The sequence below is a fragment of the Schistocerca serialis genome, chromosome 2 (genome assembly GCF_023864345.2).
Source record: "Schistocerca serialis cubense isolate TAMUIC-IGC-003099 chromosome 2, iqSchSeri2.2, whole genome shotgun sequence".
Classification (NCBI taxonomy): domain Eukaryota; kingdom Metazoa; phylum Arthropoda; class Insecta; order Orthoptera; family Acrididae; genus Schistocerca; species Schistocerca serialis.
The window spans coordinates 296,136,463-296,157,240 of NC_064639.1; the positions used below are offsets into that span (position 1 = coordinate 296,136,463).

General features: G+C 38.5%; 1 protein-coding gene across 1 annotated transcript in view; it reads left to right on the plus strand.

Annotated features, from left to right (window-relative positions):
- Nucleotides 1–20,778, plus strand: part of LOC126457061 (NFX1-type zinc finger-containing protein 1-like) — a 378,517-nt gene that overhangs the window by 191,368 nt on the left and 166,371 nt on the right. The gene's annotated exons all lie outside the window — the stretch shown is intronic.

Below are 20,778 nucleotides of genomic sequence, written 5' to 3' on the forward strand. Positions count from 1 at the left end.
ACAGTAAGTGGGCTGCACTCAGGCATCCAGTGTTTTCCAGAGACATTGGTCAGAACCCTATAGAATGGCTGAAAGGATTCAATTGAGTCACCAAATACAACAGGTGGGATGTCATTATGTGTATGGGGAAGAAGTACTTTTACTTGAACAGCACAGCTCAGTAGTAGTTTGAGAACAACAAAGAGAAACTCACTAGCTGGCACAAATTCCAGGCCAAACAGAAGCCAGCAGGAAGTCTGCGTAGCAAAAGACCAATTGAAGAATAGGGTCCAACATCATGGAGAAATGACACATTTGTACATACCAAATGTTTTGGCCCCATGGCGCATCATTGATCATAAGACAGAAGCTAACAAAATCCCACACTTGATGGATGAAATTATAGAAGACGTGTACCAGGCTCTTCTGGTAGAGGATGTCACAGTGACAGAGTAATTCATCAAGTGGTGGCAGCAAATTGAGGAAATGCAACGTAAATAAAAAGAGAGAGACAGAGACCATGCAAGTACACATTTCTGATGAAAGAGATGACTGACTGCTGAATGTGATCCCTATGGCAGGTGTGGAGTACCACCATGAACTCATATGCAAGATAGTAAGAAAAGAGATACAACCAAGCATGGCAGCCAGAAATGTTAGACTGAGGATGCAAGACATGGCTGCATTGGACATTGACCTGATATATCAGGGGGTAGTAGAGAATTTTCAAGAAGTGCTTTAGTCTTGAGCACTCCGTCACCAGCTGAACACACTAGGAAGAATGGACTCTACCAACTCAAGCTTAGGCCACAGCCATCAAATGACAACCCAGTGAACCACCCAACGCAGGTACAACCAACTACTATGCCAATAGAATGCTGCCTAGCAGAACAGCCATTTGGAGGGCAGAGGACAATAAAGTGGGGTGTTTACTCTGACTCCCTGCACAGATTCTACGCTGTTACAGAGAAAGAAGGCAAGTTTTCAATTACTACTATGCCACCAGATGTCAAACATCACAACAGTTCTATTCACACCAGCCAGCGGCAGATGATTATAGTTGACTTGTGGGACAAAGCCTGTTGCCATACCCTGAACAAGGTAGTGTGGTGTGAACCATTCCACATCGCCCTTCATAGGTACAGGATGCTCGCTTTGTTGCATACTTCAGAAAAACTGTGTGAGGGAACCATCTGTGGAAGGGAGGCCACTGCAGACCATAATCCTTCATTGATGACAATCACCAAGGTGCCAGGAAATATCAGTGACATCATCATTGATTGGCAACCTGTCCAGGCACTAGTCGACTCAGTGCTTCCTTTTCTGTGATGTTGGATGCTTGTCATTATCAGCTAAAGAAGACTCTGCTCCATGAAAAAAAAAGATTGTGCCAAAAGTTACAAAAGGGAAATATGTTAGCCAACTGGAATATGTATTGCAAGGATAATTAGAATGCAGGCCTTGGAATTTCTCAATATAGCAAAATGTAGTCATAATGCTGTTATTTGTTGGGAGTTCTTGCAAGCATCACAAGCTGTGGAAGATCATAGCTCCACACAGGTGAAACTATTCCAGTAAGAACATACAACAAAGATTGCTCTGTGCAGTTGTTTGCTGTTGAAGATATTATTATCCTGCTGATATCAGTGAGATGAGCTCCATTCATCATTTGAGATGCTTAGTTAAACTGTGAAGCTTTTGTCAGTTGTGAAAAGCTACTGAGGCTCACAAAAGAATTCTAGAAGCCAGCAATGATCACAAGTGTTGCGGATGGCCAAGGAGAACTTCGGGTCACTAATTGTCGTGAGCAGCAATAGCTCATCACTAAAGTTATTTTTGTCAGACAGGTGAACCAGCCCAGGCAGGGCAACTTAGTGTCTTCAATGAAGAACTTGCTCTGCTGTCACTAAAGGCAATGCAGAGGAGGAAGTTACTGTTGAATTGCCAGTAGTATCTGGCCTGATTGAGGAACAACAGCAATGAGTGATAGCCATCCTGCATCAGTTTTCAGAGGGTCTCAAATCCATAGTGGAGACAAGATAGACCAAGCAGCCCAGTGCAAAAACCTGTATTAACACAGTGCTCATATAGAGTGTTGCTGGCTGAATGACAGATGAGCCAGGAGCAAGTGGATAAGATGATGCAAGATGATGTCATTGAATCTGCAGGGAGCTCCTGGTCCTCTAGTGTGTCCTTGTGAAGGAGAAGGATGGGACATGGCATTCCTGTGTTGAGTAATGGGGACTTAAACAAAATCATGAAGCAGGATACCTGCCCATTGTCAGGCCTTGTGACATCCTAGAGTGCTTGAAAGGAGCAAAGTATTTCTCAGCTGTGAATATGCTGACAGGCTCCTGGCAAATCGAAGTTAATGAGACTGGCCATGAAAAGTATTACTTTATAACTCCTGATGCCATCTATCAGTTTAAAGTTATGCCTTTTGGACAATGTATTGCTTTAGGGTCATTCCATGTCAAATCACCTAATTTTGGAACATTTTCCTGGTTGACCATCACAGATTTTGATGAAATAGTATGTGAACATTTGCATGTGTTCCAAGTGAACATGGGTAAAGTTTAACGTTTGTCAAATCAATACTGGCCAAGATATAGTCAACTGTTTTATTCTGTGCGTGACTGTGCAAAGAGCAAGTGTGAATTTCAGGCTACTTTGATCTGTTATATCTCAGGCAATATTGTATGAATGAAATGAAATTTGACCATCTTGTACAACATTATGCATTCTCTTAACAGTAATAATGAACAGAATGTTACAACCCATAATCAGCTAGAACATTTTAGGCAAAATCGCCTGAAAAAATTTGAGTGTTTGGCTTCTTTTATCTCTGGTACTAAAGGTATGACAAATGTACAGCTTGGCATGTAATAACCAACAATGCAAGATTTTCAAATACAAAGTTTAACTTTTCTACCATTTGAGCTAAAATTGAGCTAAAAGTTGCAGATTTTGTAAAAAGGTCAAAAATGCACTATGTTTGACCTGATTTTGCAAAAAGGTGTGCTCTATAAAATTTTCAAATTGGGCTCATTAGAAAGACAATGGTTTTAATAGCAAAAAAATTCTATTTAATTATCTATACTGGCGAAGAATGCTAGAAAATTTTAACCAAAGCTGCCCACAAAAATTGGGGCTTGAAAAAATGTAAATGTTGGAATCTTAAATCTCATAGAGCAATGAGACCTAATATGCAGTAGGTCAGTATCACAAGGTTATGGAATAAAAATTTCATTCGCCAAATATTTTACAATAATCTACAGATTCATTGAAAACAGGGCATATTTGACACTTCTTTTACAAATACCATTTTCAGAGCTTCAAAATCACTTTGATTTGAAATAATGTGTTTAAGCCCCCCACCTCCTTCCCTGGAACCCTGGGGTTTAATTTACAACATGGGCTAAGAGTGCTACATAAACAGAAACAAAATAGCCTGGATAATTGCACTGCTGCTAAAGTTTTGTCTGTGGCTTTTTATATGTTGTTTATTAAAAGCATAATAAACATGAAAATTTGGACACAAGACCTTAGCAACATAAGGTTTTCCAATAAAAAATACCATCCACATACTGCCTTCTAAATTTCTACAAAATCACTTCAAACTTGATATTAATAAAAATTACAAAAATAGATCACATTTTATTCACTTTTTTCTATCTATTTCCCATAACTGACTTCAAATGAATGACAGTTGGAAAGAGCATGTTTCCAAGTGTTCAGAAAATCATGTTTGATTTTCCATTATGCACTAACAATAACTGAAAATGATGGACAGATTTGAGGAAATGTACCATGGCAAAAGGCTACACAGGAGGAAACTTGTATGTGTTTTGTTACATGTATTTTTTAATTTGTATATTGGCAAGTAGTATATGCTATATTATGCTGGTCCACGGTGACATTGTTCACAGTTTCTGCCATGATCCTATCTCGCATGCCACCTATCACTGAAATGGCTGAAGTAAATAATCAGTGGACTTCCAGCAGTGAACATGGACTCAGCTGCAAAACTGAGATCCAGCAGACACCTTCACCTGACGCCTTATGCTGACTCTCCCTTTATCCAGGCCTCCACCAGCTGAACTGACCGGTTTTCTGGTGTGCGCCCCCATCCCCTAAGATGAGACTGCCTGCTGGTCCACAAAAACAATTCCTGCTCACTGTGAAAATTTTGACTGTTTACTTGTGTGCCACTGTGTACTCACAAGATACAGTGTACAGTGTACTGTGTTTCATTGTTTGTTTAACCCAGAGAATAGTTAATGCAGTGTCTTTGTTCAATTTGAGCCCACAGCACTGCCTCTTTTGGCATGCTGCTTACTTATTGTTAGAGGCTGTGTTTGTTAATTATACACTGTGAGGACAAAAGTGATGATATACTTCCTAATATCGTGTTGGACCTCCTTTTGCCTGTCGTAGTGCAACAACTTGATGTGGCATGGACTCAGCAAGTCGTTGGAAGTCCGCTGCAAAAATATTGAGCCATGCTGCCTCTATAGCCATCCATAATTCCAAAAGTGTTGCCAGTACAAGATTTTGTGCGCAAACTGACCTCTTCATTGTGTCCCATAACTGTTCAATGAGAATGTCGAGTGATCTGGGTGGCCAAATCATTAACTCAAATTCTTCAGAAAGTTCGTTAGACTAACCACAAGCTGTTGTGGCCTGGCCATGTGCTGCATTCACATCCATAAAAATTCCATCATCGTTTGGGGATGTGAAGTCCATGAATGAAGGGCTGCAAATGATCTCCAAGTAAAACGTAACCATTTCCTGTCAGTGATCAGTTTAGTTGGAACTGAGGACTCAGTCCATTCCATGTAAATACAGCCCATGCCATTATGGAGTCACCACAAGTTTGCATTATTCCTTATTGACAAATTGAGGAGTCCATGGCTTTGTGGAGTCTGTGCCATGCTTGGAACCCTACCATCATCTCTTACCATCTGAAGTTGGGATTCATCTGACCAAGCCATGGTTTTCCAATCATCTAGGGTCCAACCGATGTGATTACAAGCCAGGGAGAAGCGCTACACGCGATGTCATGCTGTTAGTTGCGTCAGTCGTCTCCTGCTGCCATTAGTCTATTATCACTAAATTTCAGTACACTGCCCTAACAGATACATTTGCCATACGTCCCCAGCTATTTCACACAATGCTGCTTGTCTGTCAGCACTGACAACTCTACGCAAACACTGCTGCTCTTGGTAATTAAGTGAAGGATATCGGCCAGTGCATTGTTCGTGGTAAGAGTTAAGGCCTGAAATTTGGTATTCTTGGCACACTTTTTAATTCCCTAATGATTTCTGAGATGCAATTTCCCATGCATCTAGTTCCAACAGCCAATCCACATTCAAAGTTTGCTAATTCCCATTGTGCGGCAATAATCACATGGGAAACCTTTTCACTTGAATCATCTGAGTACAGTTCATTGCCCTTTGGTACCTTAATTATGTGGAATTACCATCTGTATATGTGCATATTGCTATTGCATGACACTCTTCACCTCACTATAATGCTCCTTACAAAGTGCTGTAAAACTTAGTGGAATTGCTTACCAGTAACGTAAATTCTGTTTGGAGTGGATCCCAGTGTGTTGATAAATGATGGTCCAATGCCTGAATATGTGACTGGAAAAAATTATCATCAAAATGCCACAATGCCAAATTTTATTTGAAAAAAATTGGGCTTGAGTCTGTGGACAGTTGGTCAGCAGAGCAAAAATTACTTGTTGTTCTGCAATGAGAGGTCCAGCATGTGGATAATGACCAAGTCTGCTTGCACCACAAAGCAAAATACCTCGACAAGCATGAAATAGCACAGAAATTCGGTTGCAATCCATTTGGAAAGAAAAATTGCATTGTAATGTCCAGTGCTTTCAAAAAAGCGGCAAAAAAAGAATGTAATACCTGGCCATAAAATTTGCACTAGATGCAAAGAGCAGTACATCGAACTATAGTTTAACATTAAGATTCTCTGTCTTCAGATGAATTAAATTGGATGCCTCTGAAACATTAAATCAAGGTTTGACTTCTCTAGGCACTTCTCTATTGCAAATTCTGAGGTTAACTGCTAGAGGTGAACCTAGCTACATAAAAAGGAAAACTGAATGTGTGAAAAGTCTGATTGCAGACAAGATCACATCTACTGCTGGATTTTCTGCAGAAGAAAAAAATAAGTTGCAACTTTCTTAAAGAGTATGTTGATCTCTTTGATGGACGAAGAAAGGCAGTTGATATATTCAACAGGCCAAGAAAACTACAGCTGCTGACTATGGCTCCAGAAAGTAAGTCAGCAAAGAAAATAGTACCAAAGTTTGGTGCTTCAGAACACACTGTCAAGCCAGCCCAAAAATTAAAGAAGGGTAAAGGCATTTGTGCTATACCAGATGTTAAAGTTGTCAAAACCTTGGCTAATTAATTTATGGATGGAGTTGAAAATTCTGTGGAGATGGTGAATTTAGTTGGATGTGTTCAATTAAAGAAGGGTGATTTCACCTCAAATGATACGGGTCATGTCAACTCGTGGTCATGAATTTCTCTTGAAAAAATATATATTAGACCTCTGGAACATCCAGGATGGAACATAACAATACCAGAGAAGGAAAGTTGCTACTCACCATATAGCGGAGATGCTTATGTGTTATAAAGATGCCAAAATTGTCCTGGAGAAGAAGCATTGTCCACACACTTGGAAAAATTGTGTACTGACTACAGTCCAGAAGAATCAGTAGAATTCAAACAGTAGGTCCACACTGACCATGAGATGTTGGAAACAAGTTTATTAACAGTTGACTTGTAACCTTACCACCAAAATTGGAGGTTGACTAGCCATCATTATATGTAAACCCTGGAGTCATTATTTGTCGAAGGGTGACTTAGAAGAAACTGAATTGACTATTTTGATGGACTTTGCTGAAAATTTTTTGTTTGTTGTTCAAAAAGCTGCTCAGGGATTTCACTGGGAAGTTTCACAAGTTATATTACATCCTTTTCTATCTGCTATTTCAGTGAGGGCATATTGCAAAATGTTAGTTGTCACATTACTTTTGATCACTTGCAACATGATGCTGTATCTGTACATGTGTTTATTTGAAAACTGATCAAGTTTTTGTCAACTCAAATAAAGGTCACCAAAATATATTTCAGCTCAAACAAAAGCCGCCAACATTTATTCTTCCAGTGATGGCTCAGTTGTACAATATAAAAATTACAAGAATTTTTCAATCTGTGTAGCCACAAAAAGAATTTAAACTTTGATGCAGAATGGAGCTTTATTGCCACCACCTATGGAAAATCTCCACACAATTTGATTGGTTACACAGCACAAGCAATTGGCTACTTGTGCAGACCTATAAAGGACATTAACAAATCAAATTGATGCCAGAAAATATATTTAACTTTTGTGACCAAAATATACATGGCCTCAAATACATGTATGTTCCAAATCAAGAAATTGGAGAAAGCAAAAAGTTTCAAGAAGAAAGATAGCAAGAAAGTAGCACAGAGACCATCATCAATTTATACCACTCAACTCAACCTCAATTCATATCAGTGACGTCTCTAATAATAATCATCATCTTCTTCTTCTTCTTCTTCTTCTCCTCCTCCTCATGACATTACAAACCTGCATTCATCTTCAGCAAGTTTCCTCCATTCTGCTCTCTCCAACACAGTTCTCTGCCATCCTCTCATATTTGTGGCCATCCTCTCTGTCTTCTTGCAGTTGGCCTCCATTCAGAAACCTTTTTTAGTTGTTTGTCCAGTATCCATCCTAAGGATGGCCAGGCTATTCTCCTACTTTTTATTATTCTTACAATATCAGCTGCTTGTACAAGGCAGTCCAGCTCAGTGTTCATTCTAGATCTCCATAAAACATTGTTGTCCTGAATTGCCCCATAGACCTTTCACAGAACTCTACACTCAAATTCCCTGAGCTGCTGCTCTTCAGCATTCATTATTGTCAATGTTTCACATCCTTAGGTTACAACTGGCCTGATCATGACCTTATAAACTTAAAAGCCAATAATTTCTTAAACATGTGGAATCATCTATTACCACTTATGATGCGCTACTTTATTTTGGTTGACAAGGAGTTTATCGTATTAAGTTAGATCCCAGACAATTAAAGTTCTGCACATGTTCAAAATTGAAATCAGCTGCTGATAGTTTATCCAAATAATTACTTCCCTTCATGGTGAAATTCCGTATCTCGTCTTCTTTTCATTAATAGCAAGACCTCTAGATGGTGAGGCTTCTTTCAGCTCACCTATTGTTGTCACTGGTGAAACACTTCTTGTACTAATAATTGCTACATCACCAGCATATGCACATATCTGGTTTGACTTTGTACCTACATAACCAGATATTTGAAGCTTTAGAATGGCACTTCAAGAGTCAGATTACAAAGCATTGTAGAAAGGGCATCCTCTTGTTTGACTCCTTTATTAAAGCTGAACCATTTACTGAGTTCTCCATCTACTCGCACTGCAGCTGTGGAACCAGCCATGTTTCCTGGATATGTGAAATATACTTAGAAGCATGGGCACTGACTTTATACAAGATTTCTGTGGGTGCATATTGATGGCAGAATGTGATATATATTTTCAGGGGAGCCTCGATATTTTTCAAAATGATTACTTTTATTTGTTTTTTGCTGTTGTAGTACAGGAACTGGCAGAATATATGTTCTTGGATCCCTTATTTTCTCGACTGAACATGCTTTTCAATATGTTCACTCTCAGTAATATTCACTTGTGATAACTGATGAAAAATGTATGACAAATTTATCCATTGCTGCTAGCAAACATACTGTTCAAATTTGAAGATATGTAAAAAAACAGTACTCAGTACCTCCATTAGTCATTGTCCTGTCCCATCCAGCCCCTTCTTTGTTCCCATTCCACCACTACGCAGCCCTCATTCCTCCATCACACCCAGTCTTTATACTTCTCTCCTTTTCTGCTATCCCCCCCCCCCCCCTCTACCTCTCTGCTGTCCTCTGTTAACCTCCCGACTGCACATAGCTGCCCTACCATCTTTCCACATCATCCCTGCATGCTCCCCAACAGCATGTCACTCTCTGCCACCTCTACCCTGCTGTCCCTCCCCCTTCCCGACCCAGCCTCCTCCTTATGCCCACCCAGTCACTACTCCCAACATGCACTGGTGCTGCTGCTCGTAGTGTGGCATCATTTGCGTGAGACTGCAGTCATATGTGTGTGAGTTGTGTGTGTGTGTGTGTGTGTGTGTGTGTGTGTGTGTGTGTGTGTGTGTGTGTGTGTGTTTGTCATTTAATTTTGACGAAGGCCTTACTGGCCGAAAGCTATATCTGTGACAGGCTTTTTGTTGTGCCTATCTGCGACTAAGCATCTCTGCTATATGGTGAGTAGCAACTTTCCTTTTCACAATATTAATACTCAGTGTATTTCAGTTTTTCACACGCTTCCAGTTATCATGCAATGGTTGAAAATTCTGATAATTTTTGCCTCCAGAAGAGAAATTGCTCCATGCATCCGGCCAGTAGACCCTATTCACACTTAGGGCTGTCACATCTAGCTGCGGCCTTCTCTAGACACACTGAGGTGGGGGTGTGAAAGTGAAGTAAAAATTTTATTTAATATAATTACTTTTTATTTTGAACACAGTTACATGGAACTTGTTGCAGCAGATGTAGTTGGTATGCCATATTTATCAGGAGACTTCATGTTTGTCAGCAAGTTTTTTTTCCCCTTTCACTTATTTATAAAACTCCATGCAAGTCAGATTGTAGTTAAACTGGCACTGTAAGATGGATTCCACAGTCTCTGGGAGCAGTCAATTTCTTTCATCAGTCCACTGGGCCAACATCAGCAAAAATACTCTTTCCACTGTAGTATTGTGTGCGGGAATAGAAAACAAATACTTGCATAATTTTAATGGAATTTGCATTCAGGCTTTTGGTTTCATTAAGAAAGTAAATCCATCTGTCTTCCATGGAATATTTAGACTTTCTTTCTTCCGAGTCATGCTTAGTTTCTAAAAGTCAAACAATCGAAAATCCAGGATGGAATGTAACAATATTATTAGGAAAGTTGCTACTCACCATATTGTGGAGGTGCTGAGTCACAGATAGGCATGACAAAAAGATTTTCACACTTAAAGCCAATGGCCTTTGTCAACAATAGACACACATACGTGCGCACGCGCAAACACACACTCACACACACACACACACACACACACACACACACACACACACACACGCACGCAACTCACACACAGGACTGCAGTCTCAGGCAACTGAAACCACACTACAAGCAGCAGCACCAGTGCATGATGGGAGTGGCGACTGGGTGGGGGAAAGGAGGAGGCTGGGGCAGGGATGGAGAGGCATAGTATGGCGGGGATGGCGGACAGTGAAGTGCTGCCTAGGTATCATATAGTGTCATCCATCAAATACTTGATATTTATTAAAAGAAATAGCCCATTTCTCTAAGTAATCAAATGCTATGGTATAGAAATCCATTGTCTCTTCCTCAAATTTCTAAATAACATTAATTATTTCTTGGTTAGCATTCTCATTCTTTCATTTGCTCAAATTCATCTTGGTTTCCACGATAATAAAATTGGCAGTCGTCATTTCATTCAGACATCTTTGAGTGTCAATTAATATATTTCATTTTTCAATTATCAACACTGCTTTCTTTTCATGCTTTTTCTATTTTTTTCAAATAGAGCCAAGTTTGACTGCAAAAACATGAAGTACATTTCACTGACTGGACTATTGAAAAAATCTGAAACTACTTTAGTTTCCCTGTCTTTGTTGTCAAAAAATTGTTTTAATGGAATCTAAAGCTTAAGAAGTGTCTCAGCTGTGGGCTTTAATGATAGCTATTTTGTTTTTGAGTGAGATAGAAGAGTCTGATGATTGACATCTACGTATAACGAGAACTCTTTCAGCTTCTCTGTCCTTACTGTGTATATTGAAAAATAATTAAGTACTTTCATGACAATTATTCTGATGTTGACAGTTGACTTCAGCAGTGTTGGTATAGTATTACGGCATCCGATTCTTTCTACATTTTTTCCTAGTTCTTTTTTAATTCGGTGAAACACATTCCACTGGCCCTCTGAAGTTGGAATTGGTATTGTCTCCAAAGAAAGTGATTGGTTTATGTAGCGGAATTTGCAGTTGGCTTAAAGTGTCTAGACAAAACTTAGCCGTTGTCTCCGATGCTTTGTTATTCAGCAAATTAAACTTCAACTGCTTCTGTTGGATTCTGTAAGTTTCAGTAAAGTATTGAATAACTAAAGGAAACATCTATGGAGCATTGTGGTTTTATGCTTCAGTGCCTGTGCCAAAAACAAAACTTCATGCAATTGTTTTATGCATTCAAACAAGGAGTGTGATCCGAGAATATTTTAACAATCGCCGCAGCTTTGGTCCTTGATGTAGACTGTTTTGCGGCAACTTTGGAGTCAGGATACATTGCAGCATTTAGTTTTACGGTACGGTCAAGAGATTTGAGGGTTTGATTATGCTTGACAACTTTATAAGCTGTTGTTAGTTCTTGGCAGCAATGAGCAGTTCTTCCTGGGTATCTTCTTTAATTATAAATGTAGAAATAGGCTTTGATGTCTATGCTACCACAAATCTATTTGTATGATTCTTCATAGAAATGTGACGCCTTCTAATGATGTGTGACCATAAGAAGCGGTGTCACGTTGGATTGCAAGCAAAACCCACACCTCTCTCACATCGGTTGACTTACATGGTCTGCCCAGCCAATCATCTTCTCTGGATTGCCAGCTCCATTGATCTCCGAAACCTTCTTCTCCAAAGAATAATGCTGGTTACGGGAATTTATAAGACTCTCTCTTTATTTTTGAAGTAACTTAGTACTAAAAGAATACATTTAGTTCAGTCTTGGTATATTTCAACTTTCATAAATAACATATTCACCATTTCTCACATCAATATTTGAATGTTTGCAGGTCAACCGATTCATCTTGCTTTAGACTCAAAATTCATCTGCAATATAGTTGGTTTAACAACCACATAATTTCTGAACCCGTCTTGCCTCTAGCGGGTCCAATACGTGAAGTACTTAAAAGTCTATAATCAATTGTTCATTTTTCTTTAACAATAATCACAGTCACTAAAACAGCAAAGAATAATACATAATTACTTCTTGTTTTTCGAATACAGCTTCCGTGGCGCAAGCGGCAAACACTTGTTGATGCCGTTCGGTCGTCACGTTTACCTTGTGTTCGTGACTACTTCCCAGCCTGCACACACAAACTTGTGTCGCACAGTATGTATGTTCTCGCATGCGTATTTTTAAAATATCGTGTGTTCGAGACATTAGATGAGCAAGTGGTTCTAGAATTTACTTGGAAATTCTCGAATCATTACAGCCTCACATCTGCCTTACCTTTGTGAGTTACTCGGATGAAACAGCTACAGATTTCACACAATGTTTCCTGATCCGTATGTTCTTTCTTGACAAGAGACCACTCTTATCTAATCACCCGAAAAGTGACAATGTTCTTTCCATCCTTGGGCATTTTCATAAGCTATGATGAGATAAGCTTATTAGATGCTAAAAGTTGACAATAACACTTCATTCATCGAAGTACGCGTCACTATACATTTCACGCCATATATACCCACAGTAAACACTTTAAACATTACTAAACTTGCACTTGTTTGTATCACGTTTAGAAAGAATCGTATCATCAGGTTGCTATTCAAATGGGAACTGCCCAATTCTTCCACATGTTGCTGCTTAAATTGTTCCAGCCCCATTCTGCTGGAGAAGTTTGGTATTTTCTCAAATGATGGCTCTAGATCTGCATCGCCAATATAGGAAATGCAGCATTCAATGCCATCAGTGAAACGACCTTGCAGCATAAACTTGTTGATATAAATAAAACCAACTGAGGTTGTATTTACATGTTGTGCTAACAGATAGCGTTGCGTCAGTGATTGAGCCAAGCTTGTAACAGTATTTTGCCGAATTGAGACAAAAATGTGTCCTGTCAGAATGTCAGGACAAGAAGATTCATAATTATAACTATCCAAATATATAGGGATGGATGGCAACCATAGTAACAAGGTAACACCCTGTTTTTCTGAAATGGAGAACATCCTGGTCTACCATCAAAGCTCCCACATTCCTTCCAAGCCATTGTGGCTCGGAGAACAAACAAACAATAACAATACAGATTACATGAAAATAACTTCACTGAATCCTGAATCTCTTATCTGACCAAAACAAAAGAGGTAGAAAATTGATTACAGTACTGACTAAGTTGGTCACAATCGACATCCTTGTGTTTCAGTTTATTCTTTCTTAGTGCAGGTAGTTATTTTAAAATAATTGTTAGTTAATGGACTGAGGGCATTATAGTGTGTCATTTTTAAAAAGAATATCAAAGCAAGCTGAAAAGGTGGGACTCTGTTCACAATATACTATCATTGTTATTGTAGGGACTACCTTTCACTTGGCTAGAAACAGGCAAAGAAATGGGTAGTGTGTTGCTTGGTTACCTTCACACACTTTTGAAACAAGCAATTACATTTTAGAGGTTAGAAATTTCAACTTCCATCTCAAACTTTAAACTGCTTATATTTTTTGATACTAGCAAGTGAGAAATGTTTATTTCATTTTGTTTTTCTCAAAGTAAAATTATTGTGGGTATACTGCGTCTACATGATAATTTATGTGGGTGCTAGAGCCCCAGAGCACTCACATAGTCAGCGCTCATGCTTAGATAGTATACCAAACAGTAGCAAATCATTTAGCATTTCTGCCCTGTCAAGACTATCAAAGGCCTGTTCGAAGTGTACATGGAGGTTAGGACGCTCAATATCATACGCCTTTCCATGTATTTGCTCAACACAAATATCTGATCTGTTGTTGACCTGTTAGGCCAAAATCCACACTGATTTTCTGCAAGAATCTTTTCTGCATATGGAACTAGCTTGTTGTAAATAACACTGGGGATAATCTTATAAGTTACATTGAGCATGGTAATTCCTTGGTAATTCAAACAACAAGTCTTGTCTCTTTTCTTGTGAATTAGTAGGATTACCGCTAAGGTCCACTCTTCTGGGATTCTTTCTCAATTCCATATCAACTTCATAAGCTTGTGGATTCACTTATGGAGACCAGTTCTCCCATTTTATCAACAGTTCTGCTGTTATTGCATCCGTTTCTTGTGCTTTTATGTTTCTTAGACAGTGGACTATTTTCTGTACCTCCTCAGATGTGGGATCTGCAGTGTAATAGAGTGGCTGCACACTCCTTGAGGGATTGCCCTCCAGGTTTCCCTTGAAGTATTCTCTCCATCTATCCAGAACACCTTCTTTATCAGCCAGCAAATATTTTCTTTGTCTTTACATGCTGTTATTTTTGGTGTATGTTCTTGAGTTCCTTCATTAATTTTCTTGTAAAACTTTCTGCTCTCATTTCTTTGATAGTGCTCTTCCATCTCCTCTTTATCTTTCTCCTTGTGGCTTTCCCTTTTTTCTCCTACAGACCCATGCTGCCTCTATTCTCTTTTCATTGTATAATGCCTGATATGATCTTGTATTTCACTGTGAGCACTTCAGTCTTGCTTCCTGTTCCACTGCTGTGCGTGTTCATCAGCATACTAGTCTTCAGTTCTAAGTCTCCTTTTTTCCTCTAGCAATTTTTAGTAGAGTGCCTTTCTTAGCCTATATGCTCTTCACCATCTTTTGTTTGTAACTGCTTTCTCAATCTGTTGTGATATTCTTGAACAGTAGGCCTCAGTAAACTTATATTTCAGTTGTTCTATATTCTATTCCTTTACTCTGGTAATATTTTCTTTGGCAGCCATAGTAAGTTTCTGCCTCATTTTGGCTCCTTCTAGATAATGGTCAGAATCTGATATAGGTCCTCAGACAGTGGGGAAATTATCCATATCAGATTCACACCACTTTGATACCACTACATGATCTGTTTGGTTTTCTTCAGTTTTTCCTGGTATTTTCCAGGTCCCTTGGTAGATATTTTTCCCTGGGAAACTTGTACTTATTGCCTTTAATTAGCTCTCAGAAGCAAACTGAATCAGAACACTGTTGCAGAAACAACAAAACAAACATGTCAAATTTAAAAAGATACAAAATCCCCAAGATTGGCAATCTTTTACTGAAGCTCAAAATTTAGCACGGACTTCAATGCGAGATGCTTATAACAGTTTCCACAACTAAACTTTGTCTCAAAACCTGGCAGAAAATCCAAAGAGATTCTGGTCGTATGTAAAGTATGTTAGTGGCAAGAAACAATCAATGCCTTCTCTGCATGATAGCAATGGAGGTACTATTGAAGATAGTGCTGCCAAAGCAAAGTTACTAAACACAGTGCTCCGAAATTCCTTCACAAAAGAAGACATAGTAAATATTCCAGAACTCGAATCAAGAACAGCTGCCAACATGAGTAACATAGAACTAAATATCCTCAGAGTAGTGAAGCAACTTAAATCACTCAATAAAAGCAAGCCCTCTGGTCCAGACTGTATACCAGTTAGGTTCCTTTCGGAGTATGCTTATGTGTTAGCTCCTTACTTAACAATCATATACAACCGTTCACTCGCCAAAAGATCCGTACCGAAAGACTAGAAAGTTGCACAGGTCACACCAGTTTTCAAGAAAGGTAGTAGGAGTAATCCACTAAATTACAGGCCCATATCATGAACGTCGATTGCAGCTGGATTTTGGAACATATATTGTGTTCGAACATTATGAATTACCTCGAAGAAAATTGTCTATTGGCACACAGTCAGTGTGAGTTTAGAAAATGTCGTTCTTCTGAAACACAACTATCACTTTATTCGCATGAAGTATTGAGTGCTATTGATAAGGGATTTCAGATCAATACTGTATTTCTGGAAGACTTTTGACGCTGTACCAACCAAGCAGCTTGTAGTGAAATAGCGTGCTTATGGAATATCATCTTAGTTATGTGACTAGATTTGTGACTTCCTGTCAGAGAGGTCACAGTTAATAGTAATTGACGGAAAGTCATTGGGTAAATCAGAAGTGATTTCTGACGTTCCCCAAGGTAGTGTTATAGGCCCTCTGCTGGTCCTTACCTATATAAACGATTTGGGAGACAATCTGAGCAGCCGTCTTATGTTGTTTGCAAATGACGCTGTCATTTATCGAGTAAAAAGTCATCAGAAGATCAAAACAAATTTCAAAACGATTTAGAAAAAATATCTGAATGGTGCGAAAATTGGCAGTTGACCCTAAATTATGAAAAGTGTGAGGTCATCCACATGAGTGCTAAAAGGAATTCATTAAACTTTGGTTACACGATAAATCAGTCTAATCTAAAAGCTGTAAATTCAACTAAATACCTAGGAATTACAATTACGAACAACTTAAATGGGAAGGAACATATGGGAAATGTTGTGGGGAAGGCTAACCAACGACTGCATTTTATTGGCAGGACACTTAGGAAATGTAACAGATGTGCTAAGGAGACTGCCTACACTACTCTTGTCCGTCCTCTTTCAGAATACTGCTGCGTGGTGTGGGATCCGTACCAGATAGGACTGACAGAGTACATCGAAAGGGCAACATGTTTTGTATTATCGCGAAATATGGAGAGAGTGTCACTGAAATGATACAGGATTTGGGCTGGACGTCATTAAAAGAAAGGTGTTTTTCATTGCGATTGAATCTTCTCATGAAATTCCAATCATGAACGTTCTCCTCTGAATGTGAAAATATTTTGTTGACGCCAACCTACATAGGGAGAAACGACACCACAATAAAATAAGGGAAATAAGAGCTCGTACGGAAAGATATAGGCGTTCATTCTTTCCGCATGCTATATGAGATTGGAATAATTGAGAATTGTGAATGTGGTTTGATGAACCCTCTGTGAGGCACTTAAATGTGATTTGCAGAGTATCCATATAGATGTAGATGTAGATGTAGAACCCTCATACCAATCTTACAGTTTATTAGTTTCATCGTGCAGACTTTCCTTACTAAACAAGCTTCTGAAAGCCTCTTCTTTGCAAAGTTTGGCATTATAGTCACCAAGGACTATTTTGTAGGCGTATTACAACCCTCCTGTAGCTGTTCGTAGAAAACTGTTAAATGTCACATTATTTCTGATCACTTTTAACATGATACGGTATCTGTTACATTTGTTTATTTGAAAATTTTTTGCCTTTTCGTCAACTCAAACAAAGGTTACCAGAATACATTATTTCAGTGGTGGCTCAGCTGTACAATATAAAAATTATGAGAGTTTTGTCAATCTGTGTAACCACAAAAACAATTTTATCTTTGATGCAGAATAGACCTTTATTGGCACCATCTATGGAAAATCTCCATGTAGGGGGATTGGTGACACAACCAAGCAATTGGCTACTCGTGCAGGCCCATAAAGGACATTGAAAAAATCAACTATTGATGCCTACAGATCTGTTCAACTTTTTTGGCCAAACTATACATGGTCTCAAATACATGTATGTTCCAAATCAATAAATTGGAGAAACTAAAATGTTTCAAGATGAAATATGACGAGACAGCAGCACAGAGACCACCATCAGTTTATGCCACTTGGCTCCAGCTCAGTTCATAACAGTAAATTTTGCAGCCAAGGTATCTAGCACAGCCATTCTAAATCTAAATTTGACGGAAATGTTTCCTGGTCATTACGTTGTCTGTATGTATGATTAATGAATGAATGGTGGATTGGCAACATTATTGACATATCAACAAACCAGAATGAGCCCCTGATAAAATTTATGCATCTTCAAGGCCTGGCTTGTTCATTTTGCCATCTCAAGGTTTTAGATCCTAAATTGAGAAAGAAAATTACAGGCTTTGTAACCTGAGTGAAGAAACCTACTCATGGCTGATGCTGCACTGCTACCTTGTGTGACTCCTGTGGCAACGGGGTTGCTGGTTCATGTTGTGGAAACAGTAGTGACAATGGCACTGTGCAATATTGTGAGATATTATGTTTCAATTTAAAAATAAAAACCACATGCAATGAAACACAGAAAACCAGTCACTATAATTTAGCATGTCGCCATGGTATAGTTCCTCAAATTTGCCCACCGTTTTCAGTTGTTATTAACATACATTGGAAAATCGAACTTGATTTTCTGAATGCTTGAGAACATGCACTTTCCAGCTGTGATTAGTTTGAAATCAATTATGGAAAACGGATTTTCTAAAAACAAATTGAATGTGATCTATTTTTGTAATCTTTGCAAAAATCAAGTTTGAACTGATATTGTAGAAATTTAGAAAGCACTTTGTGAATAATATTTTTGTTGGAATATCTTTAAAGTTGCTAAGTTATCTTGTCCAAAGTTAATGAACAAGATACAATAAGCTAAAGTTTTGCAACACAATTTTTCTGGCTATTTTGCCTCAATGTATGTAGCATCATTAGCCAATGTTGTATATTAAACCCACTGTTCTGGTAGGGACTTAAAACACATTGTTCTGAATGAGACTGGTGTTTTGCATAGCAGGTTCCATGTTCGGCATTCATTTGCTCTGCAAGACATAAGAATGCAAAGTTTGCATTTATTTCAATTTTTTTTTTTTTTTTTTTTTTTTTTTTTTTTTTTTTTTTTTTTTTTTTTTTTTTGCAAAATCAGGTCAAAGATACCGCATTTTTTTACCCTTTCACAAAATTTTTAACTTTGCACTTAATTTATTCAGTACTGAAAAATGGTATATAAATGAAACCTTATAACTGAGAACGATGTGTTATTAGGTTACTACATGCCAAGTTTCACTTTCATCGCACCTTCAGTGCCTGATTTATAAGAACCCAAACTTTAAAATTTTTTCAGGCGAATTTTCCTAAAGTTTTCTATATGAACATGGCTCATAATTCTTTGAATAATTATTGTTAAGAGAATGCATAATTTTGTACAAGATGGCCAAATTTCATTTCTTTCAGCGCAATATTGCCCAAGATACAGCAGCTCAGAATAAATTGATACTCACTCTATGCAGTCATACGTGGAATAAAACAAGTGACTATATCTTATCCAGTATTCATTTGATGAGTATCAAACTTTTACAGTGACCATCATCGAGTTTTGGTTGTATTTGTTTGGCAAACAATTCACCATTGTGATGGACCATCATTCTCTATGCTGGCTGACTCACTTAAGGACCATTCCATGTCAATTCAACCCATTTGAGAAAATGTTCCAGCTGATAGTCTCAGATTTGGCTGAAATTTAGCACGCCAATGCTACCAAGTGTGGAACACTCATGTAGAAAATTTCAAGTTCCCCTGCCAGTTAGTTTCAGAATTAGGGCTTGTGAAAGAGGGTGGCATCACCCAGAAATTACAACCCGCATCTGGCAATCTATCTTCAGACCCAACTTCAGGTCTTAATAACTTTGGAACTATACCGCACAGCCCAGTGAAATTTTTACAATCCAGTAACATCCACTTAGAGAACACACACTATGCATCAAAACACTAACAACATATTTTTGAGGGAAAATAAAAAATTCCAAAATGTGATAAAAAAAAATTTAATACATTAAAAGGTGCATATTGCAGGTGCCCTCTATGCCAAATATAATTCACTCAAAAAGGGCATAATTTTTTTGTGGTGAACGTAACGTAGGAAGGGAGTGAGACAGGGTTGTAGCCTCTCCCGGATGTTATTCAACCTGTATATTGAGCACGCAGTAAAGGAAACAAAAGAAAAATTCGAAGTTGGTATTAAAATCCATGGAGAAGAAATAAAAACTTTGAGGTTCGCCGATGACATTGTAATTCTGTCAGAGACAGCAAAGGACTTGGAAGAGTAGTTGAATGGAATGGACAGTGTCTTGAAAGGAGGATATAAGATGAACATCAACAAAAGCAAAACGAGGATAATGGAATGTAGTCGAATTAAGTCGGGTGATGCTGAGGGAATTAGATTAGGAAATGAGACACTTAGTAAATGAGTTTTGCTATTTGGGGAGCAAAATAACTGATGATGATCGAAGTAGAGAGGATATAAAATGTAGACTGGCAATGGCAAGGAAAGCGTTTCTGAAGAAGAGGAATTTGTTAACATCAAGTATAGATTTAAGTGTCAGGAAGTCATTTCTGAAAGTATTTGTATGGAGTGTAGCCATGTATGGAAGTGAAACATGGACGATAAATAGTTTGGACAAGAAAAGAATAGAAGCTTTCAAATTGTGGTGCTACAGAAGAATGCTGAAGATTAGATGGGTAGATCATGTAACTAATGAGGAGGTATTGAATAGAATAGGGGAGAAGAGGAGCTTGTGGTGCAACTTGACAAGAAGAAGGGACCGGTTGGTAGGGCATGTTCTGAGGCATCAAGGGATCACAAATTTAGCATTGGAGGGCAGCGTGGAGGCTAAAAATTGTATAGGGAGACCAAGAGATGAATACACTAAGCAGATTCAGAAGGATGTAGGTTGCAGTAAGTACTGGGAGATGAAGAAGCTTGCACAGGATAGAGTAGCATGGAGAGCTGCATCAAACCAGTCTCAGGACTGAAGACCACAACAATAACATAATGTGGCCTAAACACACACAGAACTCATCTTGCCCATATCAGTCACGCAAACAGAGTTACATGCGCACGAAAATACAAAAATTTGAAAAATTACCTGAAAAACATGGGTTTTCTAAGTGCGGCAGCACAAAAGGGACAAGTGATATCCAAGCCAAATTTCAAACACTGCAAAAGTGGACCATAATATAATATGTGGCAAAATTTCAACCTGTTATTGCAAGGCATTTGTGTACAA